Genomic DNA, 14,846 nt, shown 5'->3' on the forward strand with positions numbered 1-14,846 from the left:
GTATATATTTTTGATATGTATGCATATGTATATATTTTTAATGTGTATGCATATGTATATATGTTTATATGTATGCATATGTATGTATTTTTATATGTATGCCTATGTATATATTTTTTATGTGTATGCATATGCATATGCTTTTATATGTATGCCTATGTATATATGTTTATATGTATGCATATGTATATATTTTTATATGTATGCCTATGTATATAATTTTATATGTATGCATATGTATATATTTTTTATGTGTATGCATATGTATATATTTTTATATGTATGCCTATGTATATATTTTTATGTGTATGCATATGTATATATTTTTTATGTGTATGCATATGCATATATTTTTATATGTATGCATATGTATATATTTTATATAAGTATATATTTTTTATATGTATGCATATATATATATTTTTATATGTATGCATATGTATATATATTTTATATGTATGCATATGTATATATTTTCATATGTATGCATATGTATATATTTTTATATGTATGCATATGTATATATTTTTGTATGTCGGCATATGTATATATTTTTATATGTATGTATATGTATATATTTTTATATGTATGCATATGTATATATTTTTATATGTATTCAGATGTATTTATTTTATATGTATGCATACGTATATATTTTTATATGTATTCATATGCATATATTTTTTATATGTATGCATATATATATTTTTTCTATATGTATGCATATGTATATATTTTTTACATGTATGCTTATGTATATTTTTTATATGTATGCATATGTATATATATTTTTTATGTATGCCTATGTATATATTTTATATATGTATGCATATGTATATATTTTTTATATGTATGCATATGTTTATATTTTTATATGTATGCATATGTATATATTTTTATATGTATGGATATGTATATATTTTTATATGTATGTATATGTATATATTTTTATATGTATGCATGTGTATATTTTTTATATGTATGCATATGTATATTTTTTATATGTATTCATATGTATATATTTTTGATATGTATGCCTATGTATATATTTTTGATATGTATGCATATGGATATATTTATATATATATATATGCATATGTATATATTTTTGTATGTATGCATATGTATATATTTTTATATGTATTAATATGCATATATTTTTGATATGTATGCCTATGTATATATTTTTGATATGTATGCATATGGATATATTTTTATATATATGCATATGTATATATTTTTATATGTATACATATGTATATATTTTATATGTATACATATGTATATATTTTTCTATATATGCATATGTATATATTTAATATGTATGCATATGTATATATTTTTATATGTATGCATATGTATATATTTTATATGTATGCATATGTATATATTTTTATATGTATGCATATGTATATATTTGTATATGTATTCATATGTATATATTTTTATATGTATGCAAATGTATATATTTTTATATGTATGCATATGTATATATTTTTATATGTATTCATATGTATATATTTTTGATATGTATGCATAAGTATATATTTTTATATGTATGCATATGTATATATATTTTATATGTATGCATATGTATATATTTTTTATGTGTATGCATATGCATATATCTTTATATGTATGCATATGTATATATTTTTGTATGTATGCATATGTATATATTTATATATGTATGCATATGTCTATATGTGTATATGTATGCATATGTATATATTTTGATGTATGCATATGTATATATTTTTTATGTGTATGCAGATGCATACATTTTTATATGTATGCATATGTATATATTTTTATATTATGCATATGCATATATTTTTGTATGTATGCATATGTATATATTTTTATATCTATGCATATGTATATATTTTTATATGTATGCATATGTATATATTTTTATATGTATGCATATGTATATATTTTTATATGTATACATATCTATATATTTTTATATGTATACATATATATATATATTTGTATATGTCTGCTTCTGTATATATTTTTATATGCATGCATATGTATATATTTTTTTATATGTATGCATATGTATATATTTTTATATGTATGCCTATGTTTATATTTTATATATGTATGCATATGTATATTTTTTATATGTATGCATATGTATATATTTTTATATGTATGCATATGTATATATTTTTAATATGTATGCATGTGTATATATTTTTTATATGTATGCCTATGTATATATTTTTTATATGTATGCATGTGTATATATTTTTTATATGTATGCCTATGTATATATTTTTTATATGTATGCATATGTATATATTTTTATATGTATATATTTTTTATGTATGCCTATGTATATATTTTACATATGTATATATTTTTATATGTATACATATGTATATATTTTTATATGTATGCATATGTATATATTTTTTTATGTATGCATATGTATATATTTTTATATGTATGCATATGTATATATATTTTATAGGTATGCATATGTATATATTTTTATATGTATGCATATGTATATATATTTTATATGTATGCATATGTATATATTTTTGTATGTCGGCATATGTATATATTTTCATATGTATGTATATGTATATATGTTTTATATGTATGCATATGTATATATTTTTATATGTATTCAGATGTATTTATTTTATATGTATACATATGTATATATTTTTATATGTATTCATATGCATATATATTTTATATGTATGCATATATATATTTTCTATATGTATGCATATGTATATATTTTTTATATGTATGCTTATGCATATATTTTTATATGTATGCATATGTATATATATTTTTTATGTATGCCTACGTATATATTTTATATATGTATGCATATGTATATATTTTTTTATGTATGCATATGTTTATATTTTTATATGTATGCATATGTATATTTTTTTATATGTATGGATATGTATATATTTTTATATGTATGTATATGTATATATTTTTATATGTATGCATATATATATATTTTATATGTATGGATATGTATATAATTTTATAAGTATGCATATGTATATATTTTTATATGTATTCATATGTATATATAGTTTATATGTATGCATATGTATATATTTTTATATGTATGCATATGTATATATTTTTATATACATGTATATGTATATATTTTTATATGTATGCATATGTATATATTTTTATATGTATGCATATGTATGTATTTTATATGTATGCATATGTATGTATTTTTATATGTATGCATATATATATCTTTATATGTATGCATATGTATATATTTTTATATGTATGCATATGTTATATTTTTATATGTATGCATATGTATATATGTTTTACTGACAAGTTAATTTCGGCCACCGATTCCGTAGTCAAGGGGATAGGACTGCCGACTGTCATCACGACGGTTCTAGGTTCGATCCTCGGCTTGGGAGAGGTGTTAGTCTAGCGGCACTGATGAGTTGTGATACAACGAAACAGGTCTGTATGTCGATGACTAAAATATATTTTATAAAGCTCCCCTCTTTGGTAGAGCACTATTGTAAATTATCTTACTCGCTACTTAATTTAGCTGAAATAATGCGAAGCTCGCGATTTGTTTACAAACAAACGTTTGAGCCCTCTACGAGTAGCAGACGAATGTTTATTTAAATAATCGTTCTGACAAGTTAATTTCGGCCACCGATTCCGTAGTCAAGGGGATAGGACTGCCGACTGTCATCACGACGGTTCTAGGTTCGATCCTCGGCTTGGGAGAGGTGTTAGTCTAGCGGCACTGATGAGTTGTGATACAACGAAACAGGTCTGTATGTCGATGACTAAAATATATTTTATAAAGCTCCCCTCTTTGGTAGAGCACTATTGTAAATTATCTTACTCGCTACTTAATTTAGCTGAAATAATGCGAAGCTCGCGATTTGTTTACAAACAAACGTTTGAGCCCTCTACGAGTAGCAGACGAATGTTTATTTAAATAATCGTTCTGACAAGTTAATTTCGGCCACCGATTCCGTAGTCAAGGGGATAGGACTGCCGACTGTCATCACGACGGTTCTAGGTTCGATCCTCGGCTTGGGAGAGGTGTTAGTCTAGCGGCACTGATGAGTTGTGATACAACGAAACAGGTCTGTATGTCGATGACTAAAATATATTTTATAAAGCTCCCCTCTTTGGTAGAGCACTATTGTAAATTATCTTACTCGCTACTTAATTTAGCTGAAATAATGCGAAGCTCGCGATTTGTTTACAAACAAACGTTTGAGCCCTCTACGAGTAGCAGACGAATGTTTATTTAAATAATCGTTCTGACAAGTTAATTTCGGCCACCGATTCCGTAGTCAAGGGGATAGGACTGCCGACTGTCATCACGACGGTTCTAGGTTCGATCCTCGGCTTGGGAGAGGTGTTAGTCTAGCGGCACTGATGAGTTGTGATACAACGAAACAGGTCTGTATGTCGATGACTAAAATATATTTTATAAAGCTCCCCTCTTTGGTAGAGCACTATTGTAAATTATCTTACTCGCTACTTAATTTAGCTGAAATAATGCGAAGCTCGCGATTTGTTTACAAACAAACGTTTGAGCCCTCTACGAGTAGCAGACGAATGTTTATTTAAATAATCGTTCTGACAAGTTAATTTCGGCCACCGATTCCGTAGTCAAGGGGATAGGACTGCCGACTGTCATCACGACGGTTCTAGGTTCGATCCTCGGCTTGGGAGAGGTGTTAGTCTAGCGGCACTGATGAGTTGTGATACAACGAAACAGGTCTGTATGTCGATGACTAAAATATATTTTATAAAGCTCCCCTCTTTGGTAGAGCACTATTGTAAATTATCTTACTCGCTACTTAATTTAGCTGAAATAATGCGAAGCTCGCGATTTGTTTACAAACAAACGTTTGAGCCCTCTACGAGTAGCAGACGAATGTTTATTTAAATAATCGTTCTGACAAGTTAATTTCGGCCACCGATTCCGTAGTCAAGGGGATAGGACTGCCGACTGTCATCACGACGGTTCTAGGTTCGATCCTCGGCTTGGGAGAGGTGTTAGTCTAGCGGCACTGATGAGTTGTGATACAACGAAACAGGTCTGTATGTCGATGACTAAAATATATTTTATAAAGCTCCCCTCTTTGGTAGAGCACTATTGTAAATTATCTTACTCGCTACTTAATTTAGCTGAAATAATGCGAAGCTCGCGATTTGTTTACAAACAAACGTTTGAGCCCTCTACGAGTAGCAGACGAATGTTTATTTAAATAATCGTTCTGACAAGTTAATTTCGGCCACCGATTCCGTAGTCAAGGGGATAGGACTGCCGACTGTCATCACGACGGTTCTAGGTTCGATCCTCGGCTTGGGAGAGGTGTTAGTCTAGCGGCACTGATGAGTTGTGATACAACGAAACAGGTCTGTATGTCGATGACTAAAATATATTTTATAAAGCTCCCCTCTTTGGTAGAGCACTATTGTAAATTATCTTACTCGCTACTTAATTTAGCTGAAATAATGCGAAGCTCGCGATTTGTTTACAAACAAACGTTTGAGCCCTCTACGAGTAGCAGACGAATGTTTATTTAAATAATCGTTCTGACAAGTTAATTTCGGCCACCGATTCCGTAGTCAAGGGGATAGGACTGCCGACTGTCATCACGACGGTTCTAGGTTCGATCCTCGGCTTGGGAGAGGTGTTAGTCTAGCGGCACTGATGAGTTGTGATACAACGAAACAGGTCTGTATGTCGATGACTAAAATATATTTTATAAAGCTCCCCTCTTTGGTAGAGCACTATTGTAAATTATCTTACTCGCTACTTAATTTAGCTGAAATAATGCGAAGCTCGCGATTTGTTTACAAACAAACGTTTGAGCCCTCTACGAGTAGCAGACGAATGTTTATTTAAATAATCGTTCTGACAAGTTAATTTCGGCCACCGATTCCGTAGTCAAGGGGATAGGACTGCCGACTGTCATCACGACGGTTCTAGGTTCGATCCTCGGCTTGGGAGAGGTGTTAGTCTAGCGGCACTGATGAGTTGTGATACAACGAAACAGGTCTGTATGTCGATGACTAAAATATATTTTATATGTTTTATATACATGTATATGTATATATTTTTATATGTATGCATATGTATATATTTTTATATGCATTCATATGTATATATTTTTATATGTATGCATATGTATATATTTTATGTTTGTTTTCATTTTACAAAATACTAAAAGAATACGTAAAACTTTTTCTGGATCAGTGTAACAGAGCACGTGTGAGAAAGTCAGCAGCAGCTGTAAGATAGCTGGCTGGCGAATATATATTTCTTTTAACCTTAATTGCTACCGGTTTTTAAGAACTGGCAAGTCTTCTGACAAGGCTTTGTGTGCAATTGGAACAGAATATCTTTTCGGGAAATCAGATTAGGGGGAACATTTTGTGAAGCTGGAGTTTTTATATAAATTAAAGTTGTGTCTAATATTGGTGGTGTTGTAGACACGTGTAAAAATCCGATCTTTGTTTTGTCGACAGAACTGTTTTTATTATTTCATATATATATATATATATATATATATATATATATATATATATATATATATATTGCTACCGAGTTATTACTTTATTTTGAATGGACATGTGTTTTGAACGTATATAAATATATGGAGCGTTCAAACAATTATTGTGCCATCTGTAAACTTTTATTTTTTATCTTTGTCTTAACAAATTTTTGAATAGTATCAATTTTGTAAAATGGCCGTTTTCATCTTGCTTTAGATAATGTCGTATGGTCTTTACTTTCGGGTATTGCATCCTTTTTTTGCAAGTGGATGTCTTTGCGTGTTATCGTCTTAGTTGCAATCAGGTTGAAGGGAGTGCCGAGTGTACAACCCAGGCTATGATAACATAATTGTGTTAAATTGGTAATTATCATATGCGTAGGTCGAAATATAAATTGAATACGATTATAAAAATAACAATTAGAAAATTGAAACAATTGTACTTAGAAAAAACATTTCTAACTAAAAAATTAACTAGGATTAAAGATTGATACTTATTCTGTAAAAGTTATATTTTAATGGAATTTGTCTTTCCATTTCGATTAAATGTATTTATTCTATTAGATTTCCAAGGACATTTCTAAGTCTTTTGTGTGGCAAGAAAAAACAAATGAGGGTTCCGTTGTTGGCACATAGTGCTCCACCAGTCGTGACAATGAAACTACTTGTGACAATGAAAAAAACTTATGAAAGATGAGATACCTGAGTTGGAAAGAGGCATTTAAAGAGTCAGCGCTCAAGTAGAAAAGCACGCTAGCCTGCAAAACATGCCTGGGAAGCTACGTTCACATTCCATGGTAGATATTTCTCAGGCTATTAGCAATAATTATAATACGCGATTGGTGAACGTCAAAGTCAATTGTGTTTCGTTTCATTAATCCATTATCCCAGGCATTATCTACTTATTTCAGATCACAAAGATTATATAACTTATTCCGTAAAGTATTAAGACGGTGTTTGCAGCTGGATTAATTTGACATTTTTAGAGCTTAATTTTAGAAACCTTAATTCTAAATAACTTTAACTGGAGGCCTATAATGCATATAAACAAATCATACTTTTTGGTAGTATTTCAGTGTAGTGTTTGTTCTGTCCTTTTTTAAAGCTAGAAGGTTTTAACTACATATTAGTTATAAACGATTAATCACATTCCACCATAAAGTTATTACCAATGTGTTTCTTAGGGTATTTAAATATTATGTGGTGTATGGATGGGCGTGCTATATTTGAGGATTGAAGAAACTTATTGTATACTTTGTGGTGGTGATAAATTCCTATCGTCATTTCCAAAACAAGTTAGTTCTTGCAAAATCGTGTTAACTCAAAATATTCATAACCTTCGACAGTTTTAAACTAGAAAAATTACACTCTAATTGTTATATATTGGAATCGTGACTTAATAACAATTTCGTAATTTGTATACACTTTAGAACCAGTAAGGGTCGTACATGTCAGGATAACACTTCGACAAACGAAATATGCCGTGTTGCAGGTGGTGGGATTAAAAGTTTCATTCCCTAGATAAACGCATAAGAAATGCAATCGTCACAGGATATGGCAAAGAAATATCTTACGTGTTTGAGTATAGAAGAGAGTTTAATTAAATTTTGTTACAATGAGGGTCAGGGGTCAACAATCACAAGAATATGATGGATTTTTAGGCAAATCGACTACAAAAAAATTCTCGATCGCTTGAAGGCGAACACAAAAGTAATAAAAAACGCATCCATTTATGAAAAGACCGTTTACAAACTTCTGTTGAACATTAATATGTTACGTTAAGTTAAATTAACCAAGCCTATATAACTAGTACCTTGGGTAAGACAATCAGATTTCTGCAAATTTCTCAAGCTTGCTGAACCGAAATACGCAAAATTTGTGCCAAACAACACCCCTTTCTCTGCACTTGGTCAGAGGAGGCAAAGAGGCGAAAAGGAATCTTCAATAACTCACATACATGCCTTCATCTCATACACATATTCTTACACGTTAGCGAGAGTCTGCAACACACAGCTATACACGAACTAAAAAGAACAAGGTAAATCAACACATACACAGAGCCATACACTCACATAAATATATTACTTACATGTGCATATTATTCACACTATGAACATATTGACTCACACCTATCAAAGTTTTGTGATTACTTTGCTTTCTGTATAAAACACGACTTTTAATAAGGAACGCTCACGGGTTGAAAATAACTATTATATTATAAAATTCTAGATATAAACATGTTATAAAATTTCGTCAAATTTTAATTTAAAAAATTCTGTTTATGTATAAATTAGCACTTGCTTACGGGTGACTGTAATATTCATTAATGTTTAATATATTTCCTTTATAATAAATATGTACGTCACAATGTATTTTTCCTAAACTAACTATTCTAACATTTTGTTAATTTTATTTCAGGTTTTCGATCCTTTAACAATGGAGTTTAAGAAATGATTTAACACAAAATTTTATATCGCTGGTGACTTGGGTGGGCACATTTAAATAATTACGACATAAAAGAAGTTGTAACAAAGTAAAAATACACCCTGTGCAAAATGTTATAATCCATTGATAATAGATCAATAATTCTAAGCAGAAAGATTCGTTCACATAAATATAAAACAATCCCTAAAAACATAATTGCTACACAACTTATTATCTACACCGAGGCTTATATGGTTAATAAGTTTATAATTGTTGAATTTTTATCGATATCCTGATGTTGCAACAGTAAATGATAATGGCACAGTTTAATTCTAATATAAGTAGAACAACAAATATTGCCACAGTTATTAGTTTGTTTTTCTAGATAAGAACATCCCAAAGTTATACATTTCTTGCATCGTTTAATGCATCACTGGAGATAGTTTTTGGAGACGATGTGAAAATTCAGAATTCAAGCTGCATAATCTGGAAAACGCTTTCCTTTCAAAAACAATTTTCTAGGTTCAAAACGTGAAAATCGGATGATGCAACGCGATGCAGAGTAATTGCATGGCAGAGGATTTCATAGACGTCTGTGCTTCTGATCTCGATCAATGTGTATTGTGTATATGTCACATCGTTTCTTCTAATTTCATCAAAAGTTTCCTGTAGTGTGCGTGATTTCAAATAAGACAACTGATCACTGCATGATACTTGACAGGATCTATTTCACACCTAACCAATTTCAAACTCTTGTAAATCAGGAACAACAATTATTTCAGAGTTTTAATTTGCCACATGACCCATAAACATATAAATCATAGCATATGCAATATTTCTACTAGATCAGACAAACGGAAGTGGGTCAAGGTCATTACTTATTGAAGATTGCTTATATTTAAAAAAAATCTTGCACACAAAACATTTATATAAAAACAACACGATGAAAGGCTAAAATCTTAAGAAAATATTTTGACATAAAAAATTTAAATAAATTAGACGTTTTAATGAGGTGTATGAAATTTTTTTTAAAAATCAAAAAAATCTGTGAAACGTTTTATTGAGGTGTATTAAATTTTTTAAAAACTAAAAAAACTGTCCAAACGTTTTATAAAGATGTATTAACTTTTACAAAAAATAAATAAAAACTGTAAAAAAATTTTCTTGAGATGTATTAAATTTAAAAAATGAAAAACTGTTAAAATGTTTTATTGAGATGCATAGAATTTTTTAAAAAATTGTTAAAACGTTTTATTGATATGTATCAAAATATAAAAAACTGTTAAAAATAACAAAATTCTTAAAATATTTTATCGACATGTATTAAATTTTAAAAAACTCTTAAAACGTTTTATTGAGATGTATCAAATTTTAACAAATAAAGAACTGTTAAAACGTTTTATTGCATGAAGGATGAATGTTTTTTTCTGGGTTGTTTTAAAGATTTACACGAGAATAAAAACTTTTTTAAAGACAATTATTAACATAATCAATATCGTTTTTGCATGAGAAAGTAACAAATTTTAAACAATAACACCAACACACAATAATAACACACACACACATATAACAAGAATACCAAAATATGGTTTTAACTTTTTCCAAATTTTATCATTTGTGAATGGAGTATACTACCAGATGCCAGACATTCACAAAATCTCAAAACACTACAATTGTATGTTTGCATGTTTGTCTAAAGCTGATTTCATATAAACAGAAGAGCTAATGTTATCATTTGTGAATGCAACATACTACCAGATGCCAGACATTCACAAAATCTGAAAACAGTACAATTTTGTGTTTGCATGTTTGTCTAATGCTGATTTCATATTATCAGGAGAGATACATTATAAAAAAATATTTTCAGTTTTCCTTATTTTACTTTGTAGGAAAAATTAAAACTTACTTGGCTAGCATGTGTGCGTCCTTCAAAGGGTCGGTTGTGTAACAAAAAATCGAAAGGACTAACATGGTTGTTCGCATGTTTGTCTAAAGCTGATTTCATAAAAACTGTTAAGACGTGAAATTAGCATAAAAGTTTTATGCTCTTTCATTTTAAAGATTTACATGAGAATAAAAAATTTGTTTGTTTAAAAAAATTATTAACTAAATCAAAGGATCATATTATTTTCTCTCGTCAGAGAAGCAACGTACACAAATGTGGCTTTTTAGTTTTTCTTATTTTACTTTGTAGGGAAAATTGAAACTTGGCTTGCATGGGTGCAAAGGTCGGTTGTGTAATAAAAAATAAAGAGAAACCCTAAAATGGTTACATCCAATTGGTTTTATGTGTAATGCTCATCACAGCGATGCAGAATGTCGACATTTCTATGCAAAAGAAACAGGTGAATTAAAAAAAGACTTGTACAGAATAGAGGATGAGTTTAAAAAATGTGCCAGGTATGTAGGCATGTGCAAGTAAACTTGAAAAGTGTTGAGTTTTGGAGTTGGACGTTTTGACAATAGAATGTCGAGTTGTGGAGTTAATAGGTTTAACAACAGGGTGTCTTGTGGATTTGGACGTTTTGAAAATAATTTTAAAAGTTCTGATAATAGAATGTTGAAGTTAGGGATTGGAAGTTTTAAAAACGGAGTGTCGAATAAACCTGACAACTCGAAGTCCTCAGAAATCAAAGTGCTCCCTACCTGAGGCACAAGCTTAAACTCTATAAGAGATACATAGATATTTGTATGTTCCATTCTAGTTCTTTTGAATTCAGTATATTTTTACATATGACACAACAAATGTTTCTTCTATGCAAATCTCTCTTGCACTTGGTTCAGCAGGTATATTTGCCAGGTAGTTGTTTAAAATTCTTTTGTCTAATTTAAGTTCCTCCTATAATAACTGGAATACAGATTTTCTAAAGATTACAGTTTCTTTTCTATGTCGTACATAAACCCTAGTATTTCGTTATATTTTTCTCTGTTCAACCAAATAATATTGGGGAAATATACTTCTAAGGTTGATTCTTTCTCTTCTTGTCTCATTTTATTATGTCAACTTTAATAGCTTTTGTTTCTAAGCATGTAGCTATAGGAATCGTATAGTCTATGGTGTATATGTCCAACTGTTGTTCCCAGTACTTGCTGCAGCATTCAATATTCAATATTTTACAGATGATGTGGATATATTTACACAATCCATTGTATTTCATTGTATAGTAGCCATACTCTAGCAAATGTCAAATGGCTCAAACTAAGTTCTCTGTTGCACGAACTAAACTTGTCATTTTGTAATTAAAGCAGATAGTGTATGACTTATTTCGGAATGTTCTTTTAGGTACATGTTCCCAGGATTTGCTACTACATGGGATATTCAGGTTTTGTTTTTCTTTTTCAAAAATTTTCTTCCTTTGACGGTTGTAATTATGGGTATTGGGCAGTAAAACCAGCTGCCAAAATTGCCCTGCTTTTTATTAAAACAAACCGAGAGCTCTTTTTAGTACCTTTAAGCTCCCTTAACTGCAATTGTTTGGATCTCTTTTGCACTTGGTTCACCAGAAATATAAGTTAGGTAGGACTTCAAGTTCTTCTTCCATAGCCCTATGTATTTTCATATGACTTCACAAATTTGACATCTATGGCAAGGGGAAAGACCACATACTTTACAAGAATGTGGTTTGTCCCCAATATGTGTTTTCCTGAGTCAAAAAATTTAATTTCTATGCAAACGAACCATATGATATTACTCAACAGACTTGACTTCCAGGCAAAAGAAGAACCACATACTTCACAAGAATATTGTTTGTCTTCCAGTCTTCCATGTGTTTTCATGTGACTTAACAAATTTTACTTCTGTGCAAAGGAAGAACCACATATTACACACGAATGTGTTTTTCTCCAGTATGTGTTTTCATATGACGCAACAAAGTTGATTTATCTGCAAAACAGGAGCCACATATTTCACAAGATTGTGGTTTCTCCCCCGTATGTCTTTTCATATGATACAACAAACTTGACTTCTGTGCGAAAGAAGAGTTACATATTTCACAAGAATGTGGTTTCTCTCCCGTATGTGTTTTCATATGATTCAACAAAGTTGACTTGTGTGCAAAAGAAGAACCACATACTTCACATGCATGTGGTTTCTCTCCCGTATGTTTTTTCATATGAGTCAACAAAGTTGATTTATCTGCAAAAGAGGAGCCACATATTTCACAAGATTGTGGTTTCTCCCCCGTATGTCTTTTCATATGATACAACAAATTTGACTTCTGTGCAAAAGAAGAGTTACATATTTCACAAGAATGTGGTTTCTCTCCCGTATGTGTTTTCATATGATTCAACAAAGTGGACTTGTGTGCAAAAGAAGAACCACATACTTCACATGCATGTGGTTTCTCTCCCGTATGTTTTTTCATATGAGTCAACAAAGTTGATTTCTTTACAAAAGAGGAGCCACATACTTCACAAGAATGTGGTTTCTCTCCTGTATGTGATTTCATATGAGACAACAAATATGACTTCTGTGCAAAAGAAGAACCACACACTTCACAAGAATGTGGTTTCTCTCCCGTATGTGTTTTCATATAATGCAACAAAGTTGACTTTCGTGCAAAAGAAGAACCACATACTTCACAGGAATGTGGTTTTTCTCCCGTATGTGTTTTCATATGACGCAACAAAACGTACTTCCATGCAAAAGAAGAACCACATACTTCACAAGAATGTGGTTTCTCTCCAGTATGTGTTTTCATATGTTTCTTCAAATATGACTTCTGTGAAAAAAAAGAACCACATACTTCACAAGCATGTGGTTTCTCTCCAGTATGTGTTTTCATATGAGCCAACAAATTTGACTTCTGTGAAAAAGAAGAACCACACATATCGCAAGAAGGTGGTTTCTCTCCTGTATGTTTTTTCATATGATTCAACAAACTTGACTTCTGTGCAAAAGAAGAACCACACACTTCACAAGAATGTGGTTTCTCTCCCGTATGTGTTTTCATATGATTCAACAAAGTGTACTTGTGTGCAAAAAAAGAACCACATACTTCACAGGAATGTGGTTTTTCTCCCGTGTGTGTTTTCATATGATTCAACAAAACTGACTTCCATGCAAAAGAAGAACCACATATTTCACAAGAATGTGGTTTCTCTCCAGTATGTGTTTTCATATGACTCAACAAATGTGCCTTCTGTGAAAAAGAAGAACCACATACTTCACAAGAATGTGGTTTCTCTCCAGTATGTGTTTTCATATGAGTCGACAAACTTGACTTCTGTGAAAAAGAAGAACCACATACTTCACAAGAATGTGGTTTCTCTCCAGTATGTTTGTTCATATGAGTCAACAAATGTGACTTCTGTGAAAAAGAAGAACCACACACGTCGCAAGAATGTTGTTTGGCTCCCATAGGTGCTTGCATATGAATCCAGAAAAAGTGAATGCAGCGAAGTGTATGATGATAGACAAGCTCATAAATTTCAACTTTAGGAAATTTATATGAAGAAATTCATAATAAGTTTAAACAGTTTTTAAATCACCAATGAAGAAAGCTCCAACTTATCCAAACGCGATTTCTTTAATTCTTGTTCTGGAAATATAAAACAAATTTTGAAAAATACATTTCATGTAAAATTGAATTCATGCTGATTTTTATTTAAAATATCCAAAACATTTATTTGACATTCAAAATAAAATGAGTATGGGTTTATGCAATACTGTTTTATTAACAAAATAAATCTGTTTCTATTTTCAAATATTTAACGAAATTTTTTTACGTTTCTTCATTTTAGAGATGCAGATTCATTATTCATATTATTTGGATTCTTCAGAATACTGTCCTCATCTTAGGTGTCATCTTAGCAACGTATCTATGTTACTTCCCATCTTATTCAGGTGTATTTTGTCCAACTTGGGAA

This window comes from Euprymna scolopes, chromosome 46, assembly GCF_053919585.1.
Source record: "Euprymna scolopes isolate OS-2025 chromosome 46, ASM5391958v1, whole genome shotgun sequence".
Lineage (NCBI taxonomy): Eukaryota > Metazoa > Mollusca > Cephalopoda > Sepiida > Sepiolidae > Euprymna > Euprymna scolopes.